We start from the raw sequence: 14,491 nt of genomic DNA, 5'->3' as shown, positions 1-14,491 counted from the left end.
CTGAGGTTTTGTGCAGCAAATATCTCCTGATGAGTCATGTTTCGAGGTGTGGTTTGTATCCCATCCCCTTTCCTCTGCGGCCCAAAGAGCCACCCTCTTCACTCCAGGTCCTCGGGAGCCAGGTGATTCATATTTGGCAGGAGTTTTAGCCAGCTGACCTATTATCATCATCATCATCATCATCATCATCATTATTTTTGCCATTGTTCTTATTATATCTCCTCTGAGCCCCAGGAAAGGCTGCGGTGGGGCGGTGGCAGGTATACAACCTCAGAGCCCCCTGCCACCGGCTCTCCCTGACCCTGTAAAGGGGAGTTGGGCCTAAAGAGCCATCCCTGCACTGAGGAACAGGTAGACAGAATGGGAGGCTGATCTGGGGTGTCAGTGAGTTTAGGAGTTTCAAGCCACCTGTATCTCTGGGAGCCAGTCACCTTCCCACCCTGTCTGGCTGCCTCCCTGAACCCCTATCCTGGACCCTCGCTCTTTGCTCCGGAGAAATGGAATTGCCTGAGGACAGGGAGTGTGCAGCCCGCTTCCAGCCACTGACTCATCCACAGTGTGATCCCTGCTGGGGAGCATCCTGTCCAGGGCTTCTCGACCGAGACTCCAGAATTCCAAGGTCAGCAGAGGTGGGGCCAGGGCTTCTCGAGGGCCCAAGGAGGAGCCACCTCCTCCATCTCGAACTTGAGAAGCCCTGCTCGGCGGAGCTCAGAGATCTGCATTTGATCCTTGGAATGACACATGCTGACATATGCTGATTCTTCTTCCCTTTTGTCTGAGGAGGAAACTGAGACCCAAGGAGGCAGAGGGACACGTCCAGGATGACACAATATGTGTCAGGACCTCAACACGGACGACTCTCGTAACTCTCATTTCTACACCTGTTACCTTCGCCCTCTGTGAGCTGTACAACAAACGATGGCTGGGCTAGCTCAGAGTCTCTCTCAGGTTCTAGGCATTTGACAAGGAGTTTAAAAATTCTCTGATTTTGGAGAACCCACAGCTTATGGGAGAGACAGACATTTTAAATCACAATGCAAAAAATACGCAGGGGGCTGGGCATCCCGGAGGAGCCCCTGGAGCTCCCTGAAAGTCAGCACAGGAATCCCTGTGTCTCAAGGGGAGTGGAGTCCACCCCTGCACACTTGGCAGTGAGGACCAGCGGCCAGGAGGCATGATCCAGGTTGAGGGGTTGGAGTCCTTGGGCTCTCGGTTATAAGTCTGGCACATGATATGCACCGTAAATACTGATTTAACAAATGAAAGGCCCTTGAAAATCAAACAGGCAAACCTTGATTTGAAGCTTTTGTCATCTCTGGGCTTGGTTTCAGGGATCCATCATTGCCCACATCTTTCTTACCGCAGGATTTCTGGCGTGAGATTCTCTGTGGCCAAAATGTCCTTCCCGCTTCCCTTCATCTGGGCAGGGCCACTCAGGCTGCACCTTAGAGACCTCCCAACCCTCCCACCCCCGGAGCACATACTCCTGGCTGCTGCCCTGAGAGCACCTGGCATGTGCTGGTCACATTCTGCACACTTGGCAATCAGACCTTCGGGAGACTAATGCAGCCCATGGGGATGAGGACGGGGCTGGGGCGGGGGCCCACAGGGTCTGGCCCACAGCATGGGGGCCTCTCCCCTCCTTCCCGCCTTACCGTCTCCTCACTGGGGGCTTCTCTGCGAGGCTGGAGTCAGAGACCCAGGCTGGCCAAGGGAATCATGCCTGTGGTCCCCTCCATTGGCCATGGGTGACGTGGTTTGCAAAGCCCAGCTGGTAGGGACCCAAGAGCTCTGGAGGTTGGCAGTGCTGGCCCATGTTCACCTGGGGCATGAGCTTCCTGCCCTGCTCACTTTTCCTCAGATATACAATGCAACACAACAAAACCCTAGGCCCTTAATAAAACCAGCCCGATGCACACACTCATGCACACCTCTTTCTGACTCTGTGGAGAGAACTTTCCTCGTCATTCTGTGACACTAGAAGGCTCAGAGTTTCCTGAGCACCCATGGATTGTCTCTGACCAGTCCCCGGGCCCTCAGTGCATATATATATATATATATATATATATATATATATATATATATATTCTTGGCAGAGGAAATAAAAAAAGCCCTGTCCTCCAGGAAGCCTCCCATGCCTGCCCCAGGCTGTGTTAGAGGGGCTCCTGTCTGTGGGCCTGACACACCGCCCCCAGCCCCCACCAGGACTCTAAGTGTTTCTTGGTGGAATGGCTACAGGGGGATTACTGACTCCAAGGGGCTATGTATGGTGTCACTTGGTACTCGGGACCTCCCATCCTGGAACCTCTCCTCTCAGCTCAGATTAAATTTGAGTGTAAAAAAAAAAAAAAAAAAGGAACATGGGACCTGAGACAGTCAGCGGTGTGTTCCTTCTGTGTGGCCTTAGACAAGCCTCCTAACCTTGCTGGGCCTCGATATCCCCATCTGTGATAGGGCTGCAATAATGTTCCCCTCTAGAAGCTGTGGGGAGGGTGATGGGCTCCATGTGTGGACACACTAGCAGGCCGGGCACATGGCAGGTTCTCCAAAGCATGACTTGTCCTTTGCATTTCTTTGTGTGTGTGTGTGTGTGGGGGGGGTCCTCCTCCACCCCCACAGGGCTCAGCACAGGGTTCTTGGGGTTGGGCCCTTTGAGCTGAGCTGGGATGGACTGTAACCAGCCAACCTGGCAGGGACCCCGTGGTCACCATCTATCCTGGGGTCTCCAAGTTAAAGCTCCCCAGAAGGAAGCCTCCTTTCCAGCACCTTCTGGGAGCTCCTTAGGGGGAGCTGGGGCAGCCAGGAACCGGCTCTGGGCGGTCAGCGGAGCCCGGCCCTTGCTGTTGCCGCCACCTGCTGGTGGGAAGCCTCCTAGACCTCCGCCCAGAGAAGAAGGCAGTGGGGGCTGGTGCAGGGGGCGCCAGGGATTCCTGGGCTTGACGGGAGACCCTTGAATCCTCGCTGCCTTGGCCTGCGTTGTCGCCACGAGGGATAGGACTGCAGCTTATTTCTGATGGCGAATTCTCTGTGTGTGTGCGCATGCGGGGAAGCAGAGGGGTGCCCTCAGGGGTGGACAAGTGTAGTTGGAGAGATGCGCCTCAACTCTTTCATGCATTCTATGGACAGATGCTTAGTGAACCCCTACCCCGTGCCAGGCTTTGTGAAAGGTTTGGAGGAAGCAAAGGTGCAGGAGATGCAACCAACAGGCCTCGTGAGCATCGTAGTCGTGACTCAGTGTGACCAGGGCTATAAGGATGGTGCCGCACATTCATGCAGCCCCTTCCGTTTGTTCACCGGGTCCCTCAACACACCTCTAATCAGCTCTCCCTTTGTGCCAGGTGCTTTACTAGGTGCTGGGCAGGCAGTGGGGGGGGGGGCGTACAGTGGGGAAATGAAGCCAACCTGTAGGAGCACAAAGGAGGGGTGGCCATGTCTGCTGGGACTGGAGAAGGCTTCTCAGGAGGGTGCTGTGGGAGGAATAGAATAGTGAAGGGCGAGCAGGATTAGGGCAGCGAGGAAGGGCACAAGCGGAGGGACCAGCAGGTGCAAAGTCCATGAGCAGGGCACATGTGCTTGTGTCTGGGGGCAGGGGAGGATCGTGGTGGGCTGGTGCAGGGTGCAGGCCAGAGGTGGGAGGAGCTGGAGGCTGGAATAGGCCGCAATGAGGCCGTTGGCAGATAGGTCAGAGAGGGCCCGGAATGCCCTGAGCCCTGGGTCTCAGGCTTTGGGCTGGGGTCTGCGGTGATCATTCGTTGAAGGATTTTAGCAGAACGATCTCGGGGCAGATTTGTGTTTTAGAAACATCACACCGTGTCAAGTGTAGTCGTCGCCACCTACTGTCCAAGTGACTCTGGAAGTTCACTTTCTGAGCCTTGGTTTTCTCTGTCGTGAAGTGGTGTTCCTGCTGCTACATACCCCACCCGCCAAGGTTCTGGAGCAAGAGCTGAATGAGATCATGGCTACAACTTCTAGCTTGTTCTAGCCAGTTCATTCCGTTGCAGACTGTAGCTCGGGCGTAACCACCAGGCACCAGTCTTGAGCTGGATCTCGGTTACCGTGGCCCATCCTGCGTCCTGCCCACTGCCCGTTGGTTCGTATCATGAGCTCCACTTTATAGATGGGCGAAGGGGCTTGTTCATGGTCAACATGTCGTATGTGATAGAATTTGGACACAATCCCAAATCTGTGGGGTTCATGCTTTTCCCACTACTGTACACGAAGGAGAATTTTCTAATGGAGGGGACTCAGTTGTTTGATAGTGAGTGCACCATCAGTGGAGGTAATCAAGGAGTAGCTGGACAATCATCTGGGCTGGGAGCTGTAGAAGGGGTGCCTGGCCTCAAATCCTATCGCATAGCAGGTGTCAAGAAGCATCCGTTAATAGAATGAATGAGGGGCACCTATTCATTCAGTGGTTGAGTATCTGCCTTTGGCTCAGGGCGTGATCCCAGGGTCCTGGGATCGAGTCTGACATCAGGGTCCCCGCAGGGAGCCTGCTTCTCCCTCTGCCTGTGTCTCTGCCTCTCTCTGTGTCTCTCATGAATAAATAAATAAAATCTTAAAAAATATAGAATGAATGGAAGAGTCCAGGGATATTTCCCCCATGACACTGATCCCCCTTGAAGGCAGGAGCCACGTGCCGTGCATTTCCCTGTGCACGTGCACACAGACACACACATGCGCGTGCACACATGCCCTTACATCATGGCTGGTATCTACTCAAGGAGCTAATTTCCGAAGCTCCTACGACTGATATTGGAGTGTTCATTGTATATGGAGAGCTTTTTTTTTTTTTAATATGGAGAGCTTTTATGCCCCGTCCCATACAGATCCCGAGCAAATCACAAGGCAGGCCTACTAATTTACCCCAGGGAGGAGGAAACAGAGGTTCAGAGCGGTTGAGTGACGGTGGTACATGGCCACACCGCTAGTCCGGGGTGGGGGTGTGTGTGGGTGCACAGCCAGGATGGAACCAAGCTCGGCCTCGCGCACAAGCCTCAGCACCTAACTCTTCTGCCATCTCTGGTCACCCTCCCAGGTGCTCCCATCACACCCAACCGTCTGTGGTCACCCTCCCAGGATGCTCCCATCACACCCGACCAAAGCTAATGTCCAGAGGCCGGGGGGCTCCGAGAGAGGCTGTAGGATCCCTGAGTGACGTGTGTGCCCCCTCAAGATCGCATTTCATGACCGGTGGGGACCGTAGGCACTCAGGTCCCTGCCGAGGCTTAGGCCCAGCAGCCCGGAGCCCCGTTTCGGGGTCCTTCCTCCTCCATAAACTCCGGCCTGAGCTACGGTCCTGGTGTTGAGTGGACGGGAGAGAACAGGAGCCCATGAGTGGGGCGCCTTGTCCTGCGTGGTCCTTGAGTATTCCAGGTGGGGGGCATCTCAGCCCTCCTCTCGGAACAACCTGCGGGGCCAAGAAGAACGGGAAGCCCGCGGTTTCCCTTCTGCGGAGTATGTGTCGGTGGGCCCCGTGCTGGACGTGCTTGGAGCAGCGGGCCCAGAGGACTCACCGTCCTCCCAGAGCTCACTCTCGCTGTGCCGCCTTCCTGGGCTCCTCATTCCCAGAACTTGGATTTCCCTTCCAGGAGCTTCTACAGCCGATATGGGGCCGGGCAGGCGGATGTGTTCACTAATGCCACGAAATGTGCCAGATATGGTGCATTCAGGTGATGAATCCTCATACCAAGCCTTGGAATAACCACCCCAGGGATCCCTGGGTGGCGCAGCAGTTTAGCGCCTGCCTTTGGCCCAGGGCGCGATCCTGGAGACCCGGGATCGAATCCCACGTCGGGCTCCCGGTGCATGGAGCCTGCTTCTCCCTCTGCCTGTGTCTCTGCCTCTCTCTCTCTCTGTGACTATCATAAATAAATAAAAATTAAATAAAAATTAAGAAAAAAACCACCCCAGCCCCACTTAAGCAGTGGGGAAACTGAGGCTCGGGCAGTCTAGGAAGTGGCCCAGAGGCCTGGGCTGTGATGTGTAGAAGGATCTGACTCCACGCTCTGTGCTGGAAGCCTCTGGTTTCCCTTCGAATCACCAGCAAAGCCACAGTCGCCCTCTTACTCCGCACCAAAGCCATCCCCCAAGGTGCATGGTGCTGATGACGTTTGCACCATGTGGCCACTCCCCGGGCAGGGGACGCTTGATGACATCAGCTTCTGGTAAAACGGCTCGTCTAGGAAACCAAGACGGCAGCTGGGATGTGGGGGTGGTGATGCTGACTTCCTAGGGGGCCCAGTCGGTCTCGGAACCTCCTTTCCAGTGTAACCCCTGCACCTGTGCCCCCAAGGGGCCGAGCCAGCCCACTGTGGGTGTCTCTCGTAGGTTCCTCACCGGGGCACTGGCTCCCTGAGAAGCCAGATAAGGCTGCAACTGTTTGTCTCACGCGCATTTTTTTCTCTTGTATATACTCTTACACACACACACACACACACACACACACACACACGCCTGCAGGAGATGGGCCACCTTGAACGTCCAGGTTAGCATGGCATGTCCACCTGCCCTTTGCCACGACGATGCGTGGGCCACTGACATAAAGATATTGGTTCTCCTTTTCCATCCAGAACATGAGTGGGGCAAGTGCCTCAGCCAGAGAGCAGAGGTAAGAGGCTCCCCAGACCTTCTGTTCACTGGCTTCCTCAGGAACTCACCCGCATCCCAGGGCACGGCACCCTTGCCCTTCCCATGACCAGGGACCGGCCGTCCTCACCATAGCACCATCCTCATCGTTGGGGGTTCGGGGCACAGCAGCAGTGTGTACTCGTGCTGAGCTCGAGTGGATGGTCAGGCCTACTTTGGGAGTGCATCCCTGGCCACTCCCAAACACCATGTGTGGCCCGAGGAAATGTCTGGAGCCTCTGAGTCCCAGCTGCGCACTATGGGCCTTTGTCCTGGGCTCTGCTGCCTGACCGGGCTGCGCCCCCGGCCCCCACCAACACCACCCCATGCCCCAGCCTGTGCTGCTGGGCTGAGTGCAGGAACCAGGGAGCTTGGGCCCCTCGCCCATGTTGGGCCCTTGTCTCTGTGGACAACGAGCGAGCACAGGACTTCTGTGATGCTTCGTTTTTAAGCTAAAACCTTGTCATTCTGTTCTTACGCCCATTCCCAGCCATAGGTGCTTGGGCAAACCCCACAGAGCACAGAGGGTAGTTCAGGCAACTGGCGAAACGGGAAGGTCTGGAGGCAGCCCTGTGTCTGCCCAGAGAGCCCTCTAGGATCGCCGGAACGGGACTTTCCTCCTGGGGCCGAGGCTCTTCCTGGAACCCCTGGATGCTTGGCTGACCCTTGGGACACCCTGAGGCTCGTACCAGGCTCCCACTTTCTCTTCTGGTTTTGGAGCCTCTCCCTGCATTCCCCAGCACAGACTGGAGCTGGGCCCAAGCCCTGTCCCCCGCCCTAGGCAGCTCTGCTGGGGTCCTTCCATCCGCCTTGAGCTATCCGAGCCAGGGTGGCTGTGCCCATTCTACAGATGGGAAACTGATCTTTGCCAATGCACTATCATATGGGGCCCATGTTGGGTTTTCTAACAGCGGAAGCTAAGAGGGGAAAACAAAACAACCATTGTTTTGCTTCCCTAGGTGGGTGCCCAGTGCTCCCTCGGCCACAGCCTGGTCTTGGCTGGTCCCAGCTGCTCAAGCCCTGACACCAGCCTCACCAGCTGCACCCCCGCCCAATGACCTCTGCTGACAACCAGGGCAGCCTCTACAAATAGAACCACTTCCTATGGGGGTTCCCACGTCAGAACCACCTCAAGGCCTTAGTAAACACTAATGTGTGGCCGCTGACCCCAGATAGCCTGACTTCAATGCTTCGGGCAGGGCGTGCAGAGGTCGGGAACAGCTGGCCTACCTGTTCCCAACCCCCCACTTTGAATCCTCGCCTTCGGTTCTTCTAGGAGGGGCTGAGAATCTGTATCGGGGCCTGCACCTCTGGTGAGTCTCTGGAATGGGAAGCCTGTCTTCGAGCGCAAGGCAGGGGAAGGAAAGCTGTGGGGGCTCCAGGCTGACCTCCTCTTCAAACATGTGACTTCCGTGGGTCACCTGCTGACGCCCTGCCCCACCTCCCACAGCACCATCCACGCGGACCCGCAGGACACGCGGCATTCCCTGACTTCACACGGATGCTCTGCTGGGGATCCAGGCTTCGTGCAGCTCATTGAACATGATGGCTTTGCCCTTAGTGTTTTATGAAAGTCACTGGAAGACTTGGAGAAGTAAAAAGGGAGCAGCTCCTCATGACAGGTCCCTAAGGGTCTGCTGTGGTCTGCAAGTGTGTGGCTCCCTCTGCCCCCCAGATTCATGTGTTGAGATGCTAACCTCTAAAGTCATAGGCGGCAGGACTCTGGGAGGAAGGGAGGCCATGAGGTGTAGCCCTGGTGAATAGGGGGGATAGAGCCCTTATGAAAGATACCCAGAGAGTCCCCGCGCCCCTTCCTCCATGTGAGGACACAGGGACAGGACACCAGCCACGAGCCAGGAAGAGGCTCCTCATCAGAACATGACCGCGCGGGCACCATGATCTCCGTCTCCAGAATCTGGGAGAAATACATTCCAGTTGTTCATAAGCACCCCCGGGTCTGTGGTATTTTGTTACAGCTGCCTGAACGGATTAAGACAGCGCCAGACACTTGGACAGGGACGGTGATCGTGGGGTAAAAGAAATGAATCGACCCCTTCAACTGTACCTCCTATGAAGCAAATGAAAATTAGGGGATGGGGGTGGGTGGGTGGGAAACTAAAGCCCCTGTAGGAAATGTTGCAAATGTAGTTTGGGAGATGCTGTTTAAAGATGAGCGGTAACTGGATTTTAGGGTGTCTCGCAGCCCCTCGGAAAACGGACCCGGGGACAGAGGAGTTTAACAATTTGACTTGCATTATTGGTTTTCCCAAGAACACATGGCAGCAGGCAAGGGAACAGAAAGGGGGAAGCTGGCCGTGGCGGGGAGGGGGCACCCAGGGAACTGAGATGTTGTGCTTGATGATGAAGATGGAGCCCACCCGCTTCCCAGCATGTGGGTGCTTCATCGGGGACAGGGGCGCTCGCGTGAGAGGCGCAGCATCAAGACTACGATGCGGGGTGATGAGGATTGTAATGGGGTTGAGCCCAAGCTGCCCAGGACCCCGGGAGAGGAGATGGGAACCTCTTGGGGAGGGGGTTGTTTTAGGAAAAGGCTGTTCCCCCCCCTCCTTGAGGCCCGGTACTGAGCCTGATTCCCCCCGGGGAGGCAAGTGCTCAGTGCCTGGAAGGGATGGTCCTGGAGCCTGGCTCCTCCGCGTTCAGGAGGCCACACCTAGATGCCCCACAAGGGGGCATCCTTGAGACAGAAATGGTCGGCGGGGACCCCGAACTGTTCTGGGGCCTGCAGGAAAGAGCTGCCTTGCCTCTTCACCCTGTTACTGAAATGAGGGCCCTGGGGGGGAGTGGAAGCATGAGCTCTGGCCCCAGAGCTGTGGGGCCCCTGTGGCCCAGCTGACTTCCCCACCACTCTGACCTCCCTCCCTGTCCTAGGGGAGTCACAGTGTAAGTGGGGAGGGGGGACCCCTATTTCCTGAGCTCCTCGTAGGACAGCACCCCTAGGGACCTGTACCTGTGATCCCGGTGGGGGCTGCCCTTCAGGCAGGAAGGTCTGAGCTCCCTTACCCCTAAAGTCAGCAGGCCTGAGTGTGGGGAGGACCCAGCACCGCCCAGACCCTTCCCTGTCTGGCTCTGGCTGTCCCTAGGCTGGACTTCCCAGGGACCAGAGGCCCCGCAGCTGACGCAGCGTTGGCCACGGTGCAGGTCATGGGGTGTGCAAGAGTTTTTGGGATTTTCTGCTAATTGGCTTTATAAGCATGCAGTCTTGTGAGCTTCTGGCAGGGGAGGAGGACTCCACTGTAGAGGACAAGGCTCGAAGGGTCAGGAAGCCAGACTTCTTTCCAAATAAGGAGCCCTTGTGTGTCCGTTCATTTGCTTGTTCGTTCATTCGTCCGTTCATTCATTCATTCATTCATTCATTCATCAACTATAGGAAGCATCTCTTCAATTCCAAGTGCGAAGCCTCCGGGAGCACCCAGCCTTCTGAGGGGAAGAGACTAATAGAAGGAGTAACTGCATCCCGAGCAAGGGTTGCAATCTGCTGCCCAGCAACCACAACTGGCCCACTGCGTCTTGTAAAAAATGGATTTCCCATTTTCAAAAAGTTGGAAAAAAAAAACAACAAAAACAAGGCAGGAGACCCCATAGCCCACAAAGCCTCGCCTATCTGCCATCCGATCTTCTATGGTTTGCTATGGGAGGGTTTGCCGGTCCCGGGACAGAGCGCCAGCCCGGCGTACAACTGCCGACCCCTTCGGCGCCCGCACCAAGTGGCAGGGCTCTGTGCCCGCGCTGCACGTGTCAGCAGCTTCAAGACCTGTTCGCTCTTCCCTCGAGACAGGTGTCGTATTCACCGAAGTCCCACTTCTCGCGCCTTTCACCAGCGTCAGCGATCACCCAGCTTCCTTGAGCTTGCTTTATCCATTACTCCCACCTACTCGCATTTTTTCCTTCCCCTGAGGATTTCAGAGCACACCCCAGACACCGCGCGTTATTGCACCCGAAATTCTGGAGCACGTGCAAAAGCAGGAGAAATTCTTAGAACAGGCCACCCCCATACAACGATTCCCCCCAGTGAGATTAGTTACGACATTGTAATTTCCTCCAGTTAGTGCTTGGTCTTTGGTCCTTATTCGAATTTCACGAATTGTCTCCAAGATTTTTTTTTTTTTTAATCAGATGGTTTTCTCTGAATCAAGATCGAGGCAAGGTCTACAAGTGGTTCTGTATTTTGCCATTCGGGCCTCTCTTACTTGTTTTCACTCTACCTAAGTCGTTTCATCCTTGTGACAACCCTAAGAGGCAGGTGGCTTTTACAATCAGCTTCCCCCTATGTGCAGATGGGTAAACTGAGTCGCAGATAATTTGCCCAAGGCTACCAGCATATGGAGGAGGTGGGATTTGAACCCAGTGGCCACTCTGCACAGCATTTCAGCAGAGTCTAAAATAAAGGGCTGTGAGAGCAAGACAAGAAAGCAAGGGCCGGGGCAGAGGAGTGGGGAGAACTTCTTGGAGGAGGCATCATTTGCCTTGTGTCCTGAGGGGTGATGACTGAGGATTGACCAGAAGGCCAGGAAGAGGGGCAGAGGAACTGCATGAGCAAAGGCAGGCAGGTAGCAGTGATGTGGCATGGCACAGGAGTGACCAGTGCTCAGTGTTGGGGCCTAGGGTTCGGGGTATGGAGACGGTAGGCTGGGGCCATGGTCAGGAGACCTAAAGGGCCATACCTGGGACATGTGCGTCCCCCGAATCAGCCAATCCATTGTGCCGGGTAATGATCAAAACCACCCTGTGAGGTCAGCCCTCACGGTCTTGATTTGACAGATGGGGAAACTGAGGGCACCCCAAGGTTAAGAGGCTTAGCAAGAAAATCATGCACTCTGCTCTTCTGCCTCTGGTCTCCTAATCCTCCGAGGACCTCTAAGGGGCCCTTCTCTTGCCCAATTTCCAGTCATCATGTAATTCATCAAAAGGAACTGGGGGCTTTCCATGCACCAGGACTGGAGGTGGCGGTGGCTATGGGGTGACGAGGCTGGAGCTGGCTCTGGAACAACAGCCAATATAGACAAGGGTGGAAAAAATCAACATCTGCTGAGGTTAGGCCTGTTCTTCCACCAGGGACGAGGGAGCAGCTGCCTGTTGGGGCTGAGAGAACCGTCTTCAGCTCCTAGACCCACACCTGGAGGTGGGAAGCCCTGGGTCCCAGGCCCCTGGGGCTGTGACTGTGGCCTTGATGAGCCACTTGCTCGCCCATTGGGCAGGTTGGGATGAGGCAATCCTCTGGCGCCTCCCGGCACTGCTGGCAGGCTGAGCAGCCTCCGATCGTGCAGGACCTCCCTCCACCATCCCTAGCCTGACCTCAGCCCCCTTCCCTTCTCCTGGATCAAGTCTGACTCAGTCTGTGAGGGTGGACGTGGGCCAGGGCCTGGCACACAAGGACACCCCCGGGGACAGGTCCCACCAGCCATGTATGGAGAACAAGGTGGTGATTTTGATGCTCCGATGGCAAGAAGATCATCGGTAAAATCCTGCCTCAGTTTCCTCCTCTGCAGAATGAGGACGATAAGAACCCCTGCTGCAGAGAGCCCTCCTGTTAGACTAAGTGAGGTACGTGTGTCCCCAGATCACAGTGGGGATCCCACAGGGGGTGATGCTTCCAGTTGTTTAAAAGCAGGAGTTTGCAAGGGTCAGGATGAGGCTCCCTGGAGCTCAGGGCCGGGAGCAGCTGTCAAGGAAGTCGACAGGTGTGTGCATGTGCGCATGAGTGTGTGTGTGTGTGCACACTCGTGTATGTTTGTGTCTCTGTGTGTGTATTCCAATGTGTGTGTATTCCTGTGTGTGTGTATGCCAGTGTGTGTGCACATGTATGCCTGTGCCTCACTATGAGTATGCCTATGTGTGTATATATGTGTGTGCACATGTATGCCTGTATCTCTCTGTGTGTATGCCTGTGTGCATGCATGTGTGTCTGTGTCTCTACGTGTGTAAGCCTGGGCATGTGCACGTGTATGCCTGTGTCTGTGTGTGTTTGCCTGTGTGTGCACATATGTATGCCTGTGTGCGTGCATGTGTGTGCACACGTGTATGCCTATGTCTCTCTGTGTGTATATGCCTCGGTGTGTGTGTGTAAGAGGAAGGTTTAAAGGGCAGTGTCCACCGGACAGATAGACAGCTGTAGCCCCCAATCCATGAGGGCCCCGCCCTCCAGCTTTGTTGTTCCAGAACTCTCCGCCGGGCCTCGAAGACAATCCCCTGCTAACACCAGAGCACCTTGATATTTATTTGCTCTCCTGCTTGCGGCTGCCCAGTCTCCTGCACACGCGCTCCGCACCTCCTCTGCCCTCTCTCTCTGGGTCACAGGGGCTCTGTGAGCCGGACTTTCAAAGTCCACTTGACAGACGAAAGGCTGAGGCCCAGTGGGAAGCGGCCGAGCGGGCTCTGTCCCCGGGCCATGCACTGCCACCTGCCCTGCCTCTCCACGCCGTCCAGCATGGGCAGGATGGGTTTCCTGCCTGCATTTCGGATGGAGAAACCGGGGCCCCAAGACTGAATCAGGGCCTGACTAGCACGGGGCCTTCGGACCCCTGGTCTGGGCTGTGGAGGGCAGCCTGTGAGTTCCTGCTCACCGTTCAGCCCTCCTAGCCATCAGGCCCGGTCTCTACCGTCAGATCCCCCGTCCCCTTCCCTGGCACAACGTCTCCACTAGAAAGGTCAGTGTTGTGCCTTCCCTCCCTCCCCATCCCCTCTACACCCAACCTGCCCAGCCCTTCTGGTTTTGTTCATTCACTCACTCATTCATTCGTTCAGCCAACACCTATAATGTGCACCCACAGTGACTGCTGAGCTGCATATGGCAGGTGTCAGGTCCAGAGGGGAGAAAGCACAAGCAAGGCCAAGGGTAGGGCACAGCAGGTGCCAGGGCCTGGGGCTGTGTCCTTGTGGGAGGTAGGAGCGTGAGGCAGGGTGGCTCATCCATGCGGCGAGGCCAGCGGAGAGCTGCGCAGTGACCTGTGTCCTTCTACCTGGGCAAGAACCAGCACCTGTGGGCACCCGCTGGCAGCTCCTCCTGGTGGAAGCCAAGGGAAGCTTCCTGGAGGATTCCAGTTACAGCAGCATGGATTCCATGAGCAGAGAAGTGGGGGAGAAGGCTTCGGGCAGAGGGAACAGCAGGAGCATCTGCATCACCGGGAGGACACTTGCATATTTGGGACAACAGCCTTGTATTGGGAAGAAGGTGACCGAAGGCATTTCCAAAGGATGAGGCTGGAAGGCAGGCTTGGCCAGACTCAGAGCGAGGAGCCTGGTGGGACTTGTGGCACGCCCAGCTGCCCCGGGCTCTGTGTTGCCCCAGCTCCTTCTCTGGCACGGTGACATTTAGTCAATCCCTGTGTCACAGGAAACTGAGACTCTAAAGGGCTAAGTGAGGTGCTCAAGATGATCCCCTTCCTAAATTCAAACTCCTTGGTTTCCTCCCAATCATCCTGCCAGCAGAATTCACACTCTTCTCTCCAAGCTCCACACGTGGGCTTGAGCCTCCAGGTTGGAGGGCATCTGGAGGGGATCCAGGGGGAGGTGCTGGATGGAGGGCCCTGCTGAAGGTCCCAGTGCTCCCACCGGCAGCTGGGAGGAGTGGGGAGCCAGAGATAAGGGTGGATGATGGCCCCAGGTTTCTGATAGGGGCAGATGGAGCCATTCTCCCCAAGATGGGGAGACAAGTGGGGACTTAAGTGCTCCAAAGGCACTGTTACCTTCAAGGGTGTCTCCCAAACTTGCAAGACCTCAAGGTTCCTCTGTGCTGGGAAGTGTTAAAACTCTGGAGTCCTGGACCCCTGTCCAGCCCGACGCAGTAGGCCTGGGGGTGCCTGGGATTGCTCTTTGGAGGTAGTACTTGAGAACCCTCAGGACCAGG

At 56.0% G+C, this 14,491-nt stretch overlaps 1 protein-coding gene across 1 annotated transcript in view; it reads right to left on the bottom strand.

Annotated features, from left to right (window-relative positions):
- CCN4 (cellular communication network factor 4) overlaps nucleotides 1-14,491 on the bottom strand; it is a 38,531-nt gene that overhangs the window by 17,056 nt on the left and 6,984 nt on the right. The gene's annotated exons all lie outside the window — the stretch shown is intronic.

This window comes from Canis lupus, chromosome 14, assembly GCF_048164855.1.
Source record: "Canis lupus baileyi chromosome 14, mCanLup2.hap1, whole genome shotgun sequence".
NCBI lineage: Eukaryota > Metazoa > Chordata > Mammalia > Carnivora > Canidae > Canis > Canis lupus.
Note: the sequence above shows the minus strand (reverse complement) of the source record. Positions and strands in the feature narration are given on the sequence as shown.